The sequence below is a fragment of the Chiloscyllium punctatum genome, chromosome 6 (assembly GCF_047496795.1).
Source record: "Chiloscyllium punctatum isolate Juve2018m chromosome 6, sChiPun1.3, whole genome shotgun sequence".
Taxonomy (NCBI): Eukaryota; Metazoa; Chordata; class Chondrichthyes; order Orectolobiformes; family Hemiscylliidae; genus Chiloscyllium; species Chiloscyllium punctatum.
In genome coordinates, this window is record NC_092744.1 from 122,090,950 (window position 1) to 122,104,132 (window position 13,183).

The following is a 13,183-nucleotide window of genomic DNA, read 5'->3' on the forward strand; positions in this document are numbered from 1 at the left end:
CTCTTACCCCAATTCGCAGAGTAAGATTGAGGCTTAAAGTTTACGATGGTGAGATGAGATTACAAAGTTAGTAAAGTTCTTATTAAGTATCATTATGACAAGATGGGGAACATAAATATTTGGGACATGATATGAAATATCTAATTAATACTTAGGAGAGTAAGTCCGCTTGATATTATTGACAATAAATAACTAATCATTACATTGGGAAAATAATAAATAGGGTCGCGAATGAAAGACCATTGTTGGAAAAGCTGACACTTAATATCTAACCGTAACTTTAGAATAGCATGAAGTAGAATGAACACTAAAAAAGATTATGGGAATTAATATCACTGGTTTATTCTGTAGCTAGAGTGAAGTACTTTAATTAATATATTTGGACATGCTGATAAGCTAATATAAACATGAAAAAAAAAATAAAAAACCATGGACAATGAGGTTTTTTGTTTGTGAATAAAATACTTATTTCTTGACGAACTCTCTCCGTCTCCTGGTGATTTCCTATATTTTCTCCATGACAAAACTCAGCTGGTATGGCAGCATCTATGCAGAGAGAATCTCAGATAATACTTCAAAACTTCATCAGAACTCAGCAATGTCAGTGATCTCCCACAGGTACTGAATAGCCAGTTAGTTTCATCGGCATTTTCTGCTTTTATTCCAGATTCCCAGAATCCAAAGTTCATTACATTAACCACTGAAACATTGCAGAAACTTTTTTGTGGTTCTTCACACCAAAAATTTCCATTGTAGAACATTTTTCTGCCCCCGCCGTTAGAAACACGATATCTCGCAGCAGAGAAAACAGATGCGTGAAGAACAGCGATAGGGCCGCTCTTGGAGCTCTTGAACTAGCAACTTTTCATTCCATGATCGAATGCGCTTAAACTTGCAATCGAAAACTTTGCTGGACCATTTAAAGCAGGCTGCGACTGACCTCCAACTTCAGTCTGTCCTTCCCAGAACGACAAGTGTCCTCTATCAGCTGCATTTTCCAATATATAGCCTGCGACATTCATTAAGGAGACATGGGAACTGTTTGTCGGTGCAACATCGAGGGCTGAAGGGCCTGCACTGCGCTGTTATGTTCCATGTCTATGTCTATGTCTATCTTCACGACGGACAGACCCACGTTACTGGGAACCAACTCTCCTCCAACTGGAAGTATCTACCGTCGACCTTCGTAATGTCTTGTGTGGTCACGAATTATTTCATTGCCCTGGAGTCCAGATGAGCTTTGTATTCGTCATGTACGGGAACGAGAATTATTTCCATGTCTCAGACCAGGTCATGTCCTGAGAACATCAAAGTTAATGTTCTGTCTTCTTAAAGAAGGGTAAACTGTCTTCACTCTATCTGCTCAGGCGGACAGTTCACCCTTCTGCATTCTCCTCTGATTTCACTTCTCAAAGAGTTTCTGAAGATTCAAAAAGCTGGAAACTGGGTTTTATAGTTTGCCTCTTTTACATTTTTTCTACCTGCCAAGTGATAATATTTTCCCAAAATCTCTTCACAATTCTCTGCCTTGCACCATGTCCAGGGATGAGAACTCCCGGTTTCTGGAGAGATTCCCCAGGTTATCTTTGATGAGCAGAAGGAATTATTGCCACTGACCAGGGTCAGTGTCCAGAGGACTGGGATTGAAGGAATGTAATGAAATGCAGCATTTCTACACAGTACATTCACAGAATACTGCAGAAACCCGACGGGTCTAATAATAACTGTGGAAAGAGAAACAGAGATAACATTTTGTGTGTGATATATTTCTGATGAAGTACTCACGTTTCCTTAGTCTAATCGCATAACTGTCCTGGGTTGTGAGATGGGCTTTTTGAAGTATGAGTGAACATTCATCTTGCAGGAGGTCATTCAAAATATAGTTGGCAGGATTTGAACTTGCGCCAGGAAACCCCAATGAATTTCTATTTCATCTTTGCTTAATATGTCTTCTGGAATGGGTGGTTTCAACCTGAAACTCCAGCCTTTGTCTTTCCGCAACATGACGCCAGTATTCGCTATCCCCCTATTTTGGTTCAGAACGAAGGAGGAGGATGGGAGAACAAGTTGCCAAACATGCACTGATGAACGGTAAAGTCAATGGGAACGATGCAATTTCATGTGCATAGGGATTAATAACATCGAGGGCTGAAGGGCCTGCACTGCGCTGTTATGTTCCATGTCTATGTCTATGTCTATCTTCACGACGGACAGACCCACGTTACTGGGAACCAACTCTCCTCCAACTGGAAGTATCTACCAACTGGAAGTATCTATAGGGCCTAGAATGAAAAAATGTCCGTGTATTTGTATACTGTCCTTCACTGCCAGCGAAATTATAGCCAATGAAGTGCTTTTGAAAAAGATTCACTATTGGCAAATCTGATGTGCAAGTCAGGTCTAATTGTTTATTTAAAAGTCAAAAAAATACAAGGCTTCCAATACTCATAGCTGGCACTGGACAGTGCAGACCAACTTTGCAGGGTATTTCTGCTCTGTTTTACACCCGGGGTAATGTGGGACCAGAGGGCCTCATAACAGTGGAAAGGGTCAGATGTGTAAGACTCAGATCTGGAGGACATTTTCTCATTCAGAGCGAAGCAACTCTGTGAAGTCCTTAAAACAGAGGTTTTTCAAGACTGTGTAAACTCAAGGCAGAGATAGACAAACATTTTGTCACTTCGAGAATCTAGGACTATGGAGTCAAGACCGAAAAGCGGAGTTGAGGATTTACCAAATCAGCCGTGATCTCATTGAAAGTTGTCGCTGACTTAATGGGCTAAATTGCATCCATTTGCTCGAATGTCTTTGTTGTCATTTCGTAAATGTGAAACACCATTGCAAAAGGAGAAAAACAGAAAGTTTAGAGGAGATGATTACCATCAAACTGAGTCAACATCATTTCTTGAAAGGAAAATCACACGTGGCAAATTGCCAGATTTCATTTCTAACAGGACCTGCAGAGTTGATCAAGGAATCTGTTCATTAAAGTCCATTTGAATTTCTAACAAGCAGTCAATAAGAGGAATGTAAAAGTACATTGCACAAGAAAGGAGTTCACGGTGTTGGATAATAAAAGAATATTTTCTGTCCATTGTCTGTTTAACAGAAATCCATGAATCGAGAATAATGAGCAGTTTTCAAGTCAGAACGATAAAGATATATTTCTGGAATGTGAAAGCTAATATATATAGTGAAATCCAGCTTGGTCAGTCATCGGGCTTCAATATTTTATCTCTGTCTTAACGACTTGGAGGAATGGCAGGGTGAAATGTGTTCAGTTTTGCTGCCACTGCATAATAGGTTGGCGGGCATATTGTGATGACATGTGGGAACCTTCAAACAAATACAGATAGTGTGCATGAGTCTAGGCTCATGCAGTTTCATGTCTGGAGTGTGAGGTCATATACTTTGTTCGGAAGAATTAAAAGACAGACTACCATTAAAATCGATAGAAACGCCAAAAGGTGCAGTGCAGAGGAGTCTGAGTGTTCTTGCACATGAAACCAACAAAGGTTAATGACATGTTTATTTATTTATAAAGGCGAAAAAAATGGCCTTTTCTGATGCTCACAATAAACGAGATGGTTTCCAAGAAAATACGAAAACTGAGTCGCCTTTAAAATAATCATTTACCAAAGGTATGACTCGTGTTCTCCAATGGGACATGTGTGATTAATTGATTATTGCTCTACAACTTTCCTTTCAATGGAACTGGGAGTTGGAGAGTGGAAATTATGACCAACCATGATTATTGTCATCTTTTATCATTCATTCAACTTTATTTTTCTTGTACGTTTTATTTCGCATTGTGGTATTTGCAAGTGGGCTTGCAAACACACCTGCTGGTGACTTATTTCCTCACTATTCCTCAACTCTACCCAAGCAGCGTTTGCATCCTGATCTCCTGAATCAAGGCAATCTCTTATCTTTGCATAAATGTCATGAAAACCTCGGTATTTCTCACGCCCCTTTATGTCATCTTAAAATATTATTTGATCATTTACTGTGTTACAATTAGACATAGCAAGAGAAAAATAAAACAGAGACTGGTGGATCTGGGCTTCACACGCACGTTATTGCAGCTAAAACGCAGAATACTGCTCACAATACGATCATGGAATCACACACCGACCTATCGGGAAGCATTGGGTCAGAAAAATGCCAGAATGCATGTCAGGAACAGTACCAGAAACACAACAGAAATACTTCTTGGGACCACTGTTTTGGATATATTTCTCAATGAGCAATCGAGTTTTGCATGTGTTCCATCAGTGGGCACCTCACACAAGGAAGTAACCAGTGCTGCAGACGGTCGTACAATCCCAGTTCCAATACCCTGAATCAAAGGCACTCAGTGTCCTGTTTATAACTACAAGGAACAGCTGTCCGTGGCGCTTACGGTCAAGATGAAACTTAAGAATGCAGCTCGCTAGTTGTCTGCCTCTTTCTCCTCGATAATGTTTCATGCAGTCCCTGCGTGGAATCTCGTCAACCACGTTTTACACTGCATAAGATGGGTATTGGTCCTGTGTTCTGGTGAGTTGTTATCTGAGTGAGGATGTCGGTTTCTGTGCTGTCATGAGTCCGAGTGTTCGGAGGAGTCTGGATATCGTTTCTCAGATTTTTTTAATACAGGGAACCATGATTTTAAATTTGCCTCATTGGATATCCTCGCTACGAAGTTCGTGTGCCATGCATCTGCTAATGAAATGGTTGGGACATCGGTTGTTGGTAAAGAATTTGTGTGGCAGTCACTAATTGCCATAGCCAGCTGTCCCTAGTAGCAATACGTACAAACGGCAAGGACCACACATTCGATGAGAACAGCACACAACAATAGGACAGGGCAAACATAAAGCAGCCAGAGAATTTCTGGAAGTAGGGCTGTCATCCACGGATTCCATCCGTTGGACCCAATCTGCAATTCAAAAAACCGGAAGCAGCGGGAGTGAAACCAAATGAATTCGTACCAACTCAAGAGAATGGCACTTCACAGTAGCCTCTGCAGCCCTGAGAATGTCACCCAGAAAGGTGAGGAAAAGGCGGCAAATAATTTTACCAGCCCGCCGAACATTCCAACAAGAACTCCAGAGGCACCCGACCTTCTCATCTTTCTGCCGCAAAACACTCAGTTTTTCTGCAGCAGAGAATTGCACCCTCAACTGCCGCGTGCAAGGTGGGGATACGAAATCCCTACACTACCAAATACAGCAGTGAGAGCGAGGGCAACAGCTGCAACTGTCATTGGACTGCCTCAAACACTCTCTTTGAAAGGTACCTTTTCAAATGAAAGTCGGTGCAGCAGTAGAATACGGGAACCAAGCAGCCTGCGCTGACTGTTTGTATTCCAAACAATTTGCGTTGTTCACCGTTTTCCATTAAAGTGAATGAAAATCGGTATTTCACCGCTGTTGGGAAGCCAGATGTTGCATTGCATCGCACGCTGTTTTTTATTGTTGTGGTGAAACAGTGGGCAATCGCGATGTGAAACGTTGTTATAGTTTTCTCATTTCCTTCATTAATTTCCTGATAAGGGAGGCTGGCGATTGGCTCTCTCGATCAAAAGGAGGCACCAGCGCAATTTTGACCTAATTTATCGAGGATGTAATTGGTATTCTTCACTTTTCCTGGTTCATTGTTGTTCCGTTTTGTTTTCTGTTACTTGAACACTTTCTGGGATTGGCAATTCACTAAATCTCCAGTATGGCTTGAATTACAGTTTGGAATTGCTTCCCTGCCATTTGTGTGAGCAGTTCTTGACATCCGCGATTCGCACTGCCTCACAGACAGTATTCGTGATTAGGTGTGTCTGATAATGGCTCCGCTTTTCAGTTTTGCATCTGTTCCACGTGAAGAGGTGTCAGTTTTTGGATTGGCTGGAGAGCTCAGCGGGTAACACGATTTGTGAGGCATTTTTCATCAGCCAAAAACTTTGTTGGAGAACTTGGGAATGTGTCAAGGAGAATGGCCATTGGCAGTAAAAGTCTGGAAACCCTTCATCTCTGTGTCACTTCAAAGCATCCACCATCCAGAAAAATAAGCCAAACAGGCTGACTGAGTACGACACAGCATGTATATTTGCAAATGATCTATTCAATTGGTTTCAGCTACTGGAGCGTCACGAAATTGCTCAGCACGGAAGCAGACCCTCCTATCCAACTTGCCCCTGCTGAACAGATAACCAAAATTAATCTAAACATATTTGGCAATATTTGTCCCTTATCTCTTCGAACCTTTCTAGTCTATATATCCATCCAGAGGCCTTTCAAATGTTGTGAGTGCACCAAACCCTGCCACTAAATGTGGCAATTCATTCCACACACAAAAAACATTCTGTGTGAAAAACGACTATATCTCACATTCCGCTCATTTTACCGCTCTCATATTAAACATATGCTGCCCGTTTTTGAACTCGCGTGCCTTGTGCAAACCTACTGGTTGACTCTGTTCTCTGTTCGTCTTCCTCATGATTTTATTAATTTCTCTAAGGCCTTCCTTCAGCCTTGAAGCTCCAGGGAAATCTGTCAAAGCCAATTCGGCGTTGTGCTAATGTCCAAACCGTGCTAGCCTTGCAAATACTTTAAATTATTCTCTAACTTATGCCTATTTAGTCATTGAATGCACCAGGGATAAGTGCCTGAAATGAAACGGTGCTGAAACATTAGTCATGACAAGTTTGGCAGGCACATGTCTGGTGGTAGCGTGGCCAAGTGATATGAAACGTTGGATTACGCAGCTGCCTTTATTCAATCGTGGGTTCAAATCCCACAGCTGCAAATTTGCCTGTTGAGTTCCTGCAGGCAGTTACATATGACAGAATAACGCAGATCCTGATGTTGCTGTTTTGGATTGTTTGTGGTTCATCAAGCCTCTTATTCTGTCTGCAATGCACATGTGAAAATTAGCGACTGATGCTGAAATCAGTGAAACCCCCAGCTTTCCAATGTGTACGTGGGCAATTTTGGTGCCAGTTTCGGTGTCTCAAATGGTCAGCGCATTTGGATGAAAGGGGAAGGTTCCAGCCCACGCAGGGCATGCAGCCTCAAATATTGCTGATTAAGTATTGATACTGACCATGTACCGACAATGCAACCACTAGAACTCATCCATGACTGCCCCTGAGTCCACAGTGAATGAGATGGTTACGTGCAGCAGAATGTGACCCGACTCACTAGAAGTCACCGCTGCCAACAGAAATCGGTCACTGCAGCTTCAATCAGCGGCTTCCTGCCCTGCGCTGGGACACAGCTCATGGAAAATCTTTCCTCAGGAACGGCTGTTACCGTGTGGAAGGGGCAATCAATCGAATTTAAATAGGAAATGGCTTCAGAACATTGTGCCTTTCTTGGATCGTTTTATAAACAAAACTCCTGTCTCTAAAATACGAAGTGGTAAACGTTGTAGGCAGGTAGAACAAAGAAAGTGTTGATTGTGAGGACACTGTCTCGTCAGCAGTTGGGATTCCCTACAATCAAGTCAGAAATGATTTAGTTTCCTGATGTATTTTCCCGATTTATTTTCAGCCTGGGAGAGTGACTGATAATCACTTCGGCGACCTAAGGATTAGGGTAAAAATGTGAAAGTTTTAACATTGAAGGCTAAATCCCAGTGCAGCTCCTAAATGGATTGTCAGTTTCTCAAGGAATAGTATCTGAGAAGTGAAAGGTGTGAATGATATTATTTTTATTTGGGAGGAATGAACAAAACCCTCGCAAAATCCAGTGCCAGATGAATTATGCTCACAATGAAATGACAACCAAACCAACCACACCCCAGCCCGGCTATCTCAGTCGGTTGAGCATGAGACTTTTAATCTCAGTGTCGTGGGTTTGACCCCCACTGGATGTCCATCGTAAAGATAAGGCGTTGGGGGCCGGGGAAGCGAAAATCAGTGAGGAGGTGGAGGGCGTGGGTGGTGCCCCGAACGTAGGTGGGGAGTTCTTGGACTAAGGCGGACGGGACAGTGTCGAGGTATGCAGAGATGAGTTCGGTGGGGCAGGAGCTGGCTGAGACAATGGGTTGGCCGGGGCAGTCGGGTTTGTGGATTTTGGGCAGGAGGTAGAAATGGGCGGTGCGGGGTTGTGGGACTATGAGTTTGGAGTTGGTGGATGGGAGATCCCCTGAGGTGAAGAGGTTATGGATGGTCTGGGAGATGATGGTTTAGTGGTGGGAGGTGGGGTAATGGTCAAGGAGGCAGTAGGAGGAGGTGTCTGCGAGTTGGCATCTAGCTTCAGCGGTGTAAAGATCGGTGCGCCAAACTACCACTGCGCCTCCCTTGTTTGCCAGTTTGATGGTGAGGTTGGGGTTGGAGCGGGGGAAGTGGAGGGCTGTGCGTTGTGAGCTTGAGAGGTTGGAGTGGGTGAGAGGGGTGGACAGGTTGAGGCGGTCAACGTCGTGGCGGCAATACTTGCCTGTCCCATTTTATGGCAGTGAAAACACATTTTCCCAGTTCCCTTCCTAAAACACTGGCACTGTAATTTTCTGTATTCCTCTCCATTGTAGTGAAAATACCTGAGGCCTTTCCTCTCCTTTCCACTCTCTTGCGCTTCTTTAACCTGCGATAAAATCTTTCCAGTATTATCTACTCTTGTTTTAGTCATAGAGTCATAGACTCATAGAAATGTACAAATAGGAAACAGACGCTTCGGTCCAACCCGTCCATGCCGACCAGATATCCCAAACGAATCTAGTACCACCTGCTAGCACCAGGCCCAGATTCTTCCAAACCCTTCCTATTCATACACCCATCCAAATTACTCTGAAATTTTGCAATTGTACCAGCCTCCACCACGGCCTCTGGTAGTTCATTCCATACACGTACCACCCTCTGTGTGAAAACGTTGCCTCATAGGTCTCTTTTACATCTTTCATCTCTCACCCTAAATTTATGCCCTCTAGATCTGAACTCCCAAACCCCAGGGAAAAGGCTTTGCCTATTAACCCTATCCATGCGTTTCATAATTTTGTAAACCTCGATAAGGTCATCCATCAGCCTCCGATGCTCCAGGGAAAACAACCCCAGCCTGCTAAGACTCTCCCTATAGCACAAATTCTCCAACCCCGACAACATCTTTGTGAATCTTTTCTGAACCCTTTCAACTTTCACAAGGAGAGCAGAATTGCACGTGCGTTAATCTACACAGAGGGAATCTCACACCAAGCAGAACAGGTAGTGAATTGACCAGGAGTGTTGTATGAGTCAGCATAAACAGTGGCATTTAAGGCTAACCCATTAACAGCGACAATGAGTCTTGCACCACCAGCTCCACGCTCACTTCCGATTTCATGCCGCCCAGTCGTTGCCGTTCACTTTGATTTCAATCCCCCGCTCCACTTCCAAACTTATTCCAAACAAATTGCAAGTGCCTGATTAGAATCTACAAGTATTAGAAACCGCTTTCTGGAATCTGTTCGTCACTCAGTGGGATAGCATTCACTGACCACCCCCAAATACACCAGAGATGGAGGAATTGAGTTACTTTTCTGAACCCTTGGACTCCTTCACATGAAGATATGGCCATTATGCCGCTATGGAGGGAGTTCTAGAATTTAGACCCAGTGACACTGAAGAAAAAGTAAAATGTTCCAACTCAGAAAGGTCAGATGATTGGAGGGGTTTTAGAGTGGTAGCTTTCCCGTGTATCCGCTGCAATTGTTCTTCCAGACGGATGCAAACAATCACCCTGGAATGACACTGGCAGTATCTAGATGTGCATTTTGTATGTAACCAGGAATTCATTTACATTCAGATAATTCACAAGAAGAGAAACAAATCTTCATTTCCTGTCTGGGAATTGCATCTAGGACTGGGTGATGCTAGCTCACTCCTAGGCAGGGACCCCCAATAATGTTGACAGCAACACTTGCGATCTGACTTGTGCACACACTTGTGTCTATCCTTTACATCATAGCGGCCTTCCGCACCAAGGTTTCTTTCTGCAAGTTTCCATACCGTTCATATTATTGTCCTTTGGTTTCAATGTGAAGAAAGCGGATCTGTGATGATGTGATGTTGTTCTGCTGACATAGTACAGGAAGGCACAGATGATGGAAAGAGGAACTGGTTTTGAGGTGCTGAGCTACGGGACTAATAAAGGCGTTGATCAACTCATCAGATTTTAGAGTATAGCCTAGAAAGTACCAGAATTTGCTTGCTGAACTTGCTCATTGTCTAGATTGGAAGAGCCCACTACTCAAAGTGCAGAAGTTCAATTCAATGGATTGGATCATGAATTAGCGCATGAATGTGAGCAAACCATTGGAAATTTCGAACAGGCACCTGAGATACCAATGTTTCTCTTTTGTCAGTGAGCGTCACTACTCCACAAAATAGGGACTATTGAAGGGAAGTAGTGACGGGTGATTATCTTTGCTGCTTGGTCACCTTTTAAATGTTCCCATTCCTGCTCATGTCCGTTTTAACATCAGAACTCTGCAGCATGGTGGTGTTAGGTATGATCAGGACCTGGTGCACAATGGATGATCTGCCTGATTACAGATCCAGACATTACATTTTCGGCTGCTACTTGGCTTTCATGCAGTTTCCTGCATCTTTATACTTTCAAACTGATCTTCCGCATTTCCTGACGCCGAAATGAGCTTTGAATTCCTGATTTGCAGGAAAAAGAAACCTTTCAAAGTCTCACATGAATAATTGTCCCCGAGTACATTAGTGTGAATCTCAAGATGCTGGCAGAGGAACTCAGGCTCACATATTCTCAGAGGCTTCTCATGGGCACATTTCCATTTCCCAAACACATGGAGCCAATAACTGCAGCTCCTGTGAATGGAAAGGATATAGACAATAATACCCAGTCTTAGCTTTGTGAATCTTCAGAAACTCTTTGGGATGCAGAATCAAAGGCTAAAGAAGGATAAACTGTCCAACTGAACAGAGACAGTACATATACCTTCCCCTTCTTTCAGAGGGGACTCTGATTTTCTCGGGGCCATTCATTGATCCGAGACATTGTAATTGATTCCCGTCAGAAGTGCACTTCTTTTCCTGTTAACGCTGTCAAGAACAATGAATCCTGGTTCTCTGATCTCGACTCCAACCCAGGCTGGAGTGTTAAAGCTACAAGTCCTAACACTCCGACCATCCGCTGCGAGGGCCAACCCACTTGTATATTCTCTAAATGGCACAGCTTTTGGCTTTCTTAAAAACACTTCAGAGAGGTGTCTTCTTCAAATTGTTCGAGTCATTGAGTTTTTACTGTACGGAAAGAGGCTCATCATCTCAATTTCCCACACTTGCCTGCAGGCTTGCACGCTCTGGCGTTCCAAGTGTTAATCTCATTAAGAATTACTCTCAAACGACACAAAACACAGGACTGCAGGTCGAGATGGAAAACAAAAACACAATTTGTTTGATAACCTCAGCAGATCTGACACTATCTCTTATGAGAAATCTGACTTCACGTTCCGGGTCTGATGATGCTTTCTCAGAACTACCTTCTCCAGCAATTTTTGTTATTGATGAGAAATCTAGACTCACACCCCCTCAAGGAATGGAAACATACTCACCCTAAGAGGGAAAAACCGAGCCATATGCACCCCGGAGTGAGAAAAGCCGCATTAAGTTAATGGGACAGCACTTACTTGGACTAGTTTGGAATGCAACACCAGAGTCCAGTGAAAGCAACGTGCTTCTTTTAGTGTAGCAGGCGTACGATCATTTAAACACGGCCTCAGGAGATGCAAGCTCCTGCCATTGGCTTGTAACATCGATTCCCTAACGACAAAATCACGACAATGCCCAATAAACAAGGGATTCACCTGCACTCAAAACTGACATGTAACACAACTGCACAGAATGTGTATTTTAAAACAACATGCAAAAAAAACCGAGACAGAGCAAAGGGATCATGTTCAGAAAGATGCGAGAAAGCAATGCCAAATCAGTCAGTGTTTGGAGTGATATAAACAGAGAACGTGACATGTAGTCTACTCAAAAGAATTCAATGTTTTCTCTGTTATGGCCTGTTAATGGTTAACATTTAATACTGCCTGACCTTTAGAAGCAGGATGATGCCGTCGAGAGTCAGAGTGAGTACCCGGCATGTTAGAATTCAACATCAGCAATGCCTGCTGCTATTGCCTGACGTGCAATCGGCTTAAAACAAGAACATTGTGGAAGGCAAGAAAAGGATAGGGCAACGGTGGTTTGTGAGAGGTAACTGTACGCCTCGTGGAGCCAAGCTCAATGAGGTTGTTGGAGATTGTTTTTCCTGTAAAAGATCACCCCGGATCAATCACCCATAATGACTGTACGTTCTGCGTTCTCATTTGCACATCTCAGCTCGCCTCAGTGCTTCGAGGGGATCTATACATTTCCAACTTGATTAACTTTGCTCAGGTCAGTTTTGCAGCCTCATATTAAGAACACACTTTTTAAGATCAATCAGTCCATTAATTTTGTTCGGCAATTCAATGAGATCATTTACAATCTTGCAATAGTGAACTGCCCTTTCGAGCCTTTCTTCCTAACTCTTCATACCTTGACTGATTATAAATCTGTTAATCGCAACCTTGGATATCCTTAATAACACAGACCGGACAGACATGCTGTACAGACTTCCACTGAAATGTGAGAAGGACAGAACAACAGTGTTTAAAGCTGCCATACTGGAAAGGACAGTCAGTCTCCATGGGATGGGGAAAAGAGAAAGAGAATACGGTGACAATGATTGTAACAGTTAAAGCTAAAAAAGAAGGAATGAATGGGAGTAACTTCCAATTACACAACATTGATGTGCCATTCTCACATTCCAATCACTTTATTTGAACTGTCAACACGCTGTCTCCCACAGCACTCCATCTCCCCACACATAAATGGTGTTCCCTCCACACTTTCACATCAGTGCTGATTGAAAGTCATCGAGACTGAAAACATTGATTTGCTTTATCTCCATGGATGCGACCTGTTCCAATGTGATCTCCATGATTTTTTTTAGTACAGATTCGAGCTTCTGCAGTAATTTGTTACGCCATTCTTTTTCATTTCTGACTGAAATGTGTGATCCCTATTCTGATATTCGGCATGCTGACACTTGACTAACCCAGAAAGGAACCAACCTTCCTGCACCCAACAAATTTAATCTCCTCTAAGCTGTATGTTGTATCAGGAGCAAGCTTTATTACAGTCTTGTGTATAAGTAAGGAAAATTCAATGCATTTA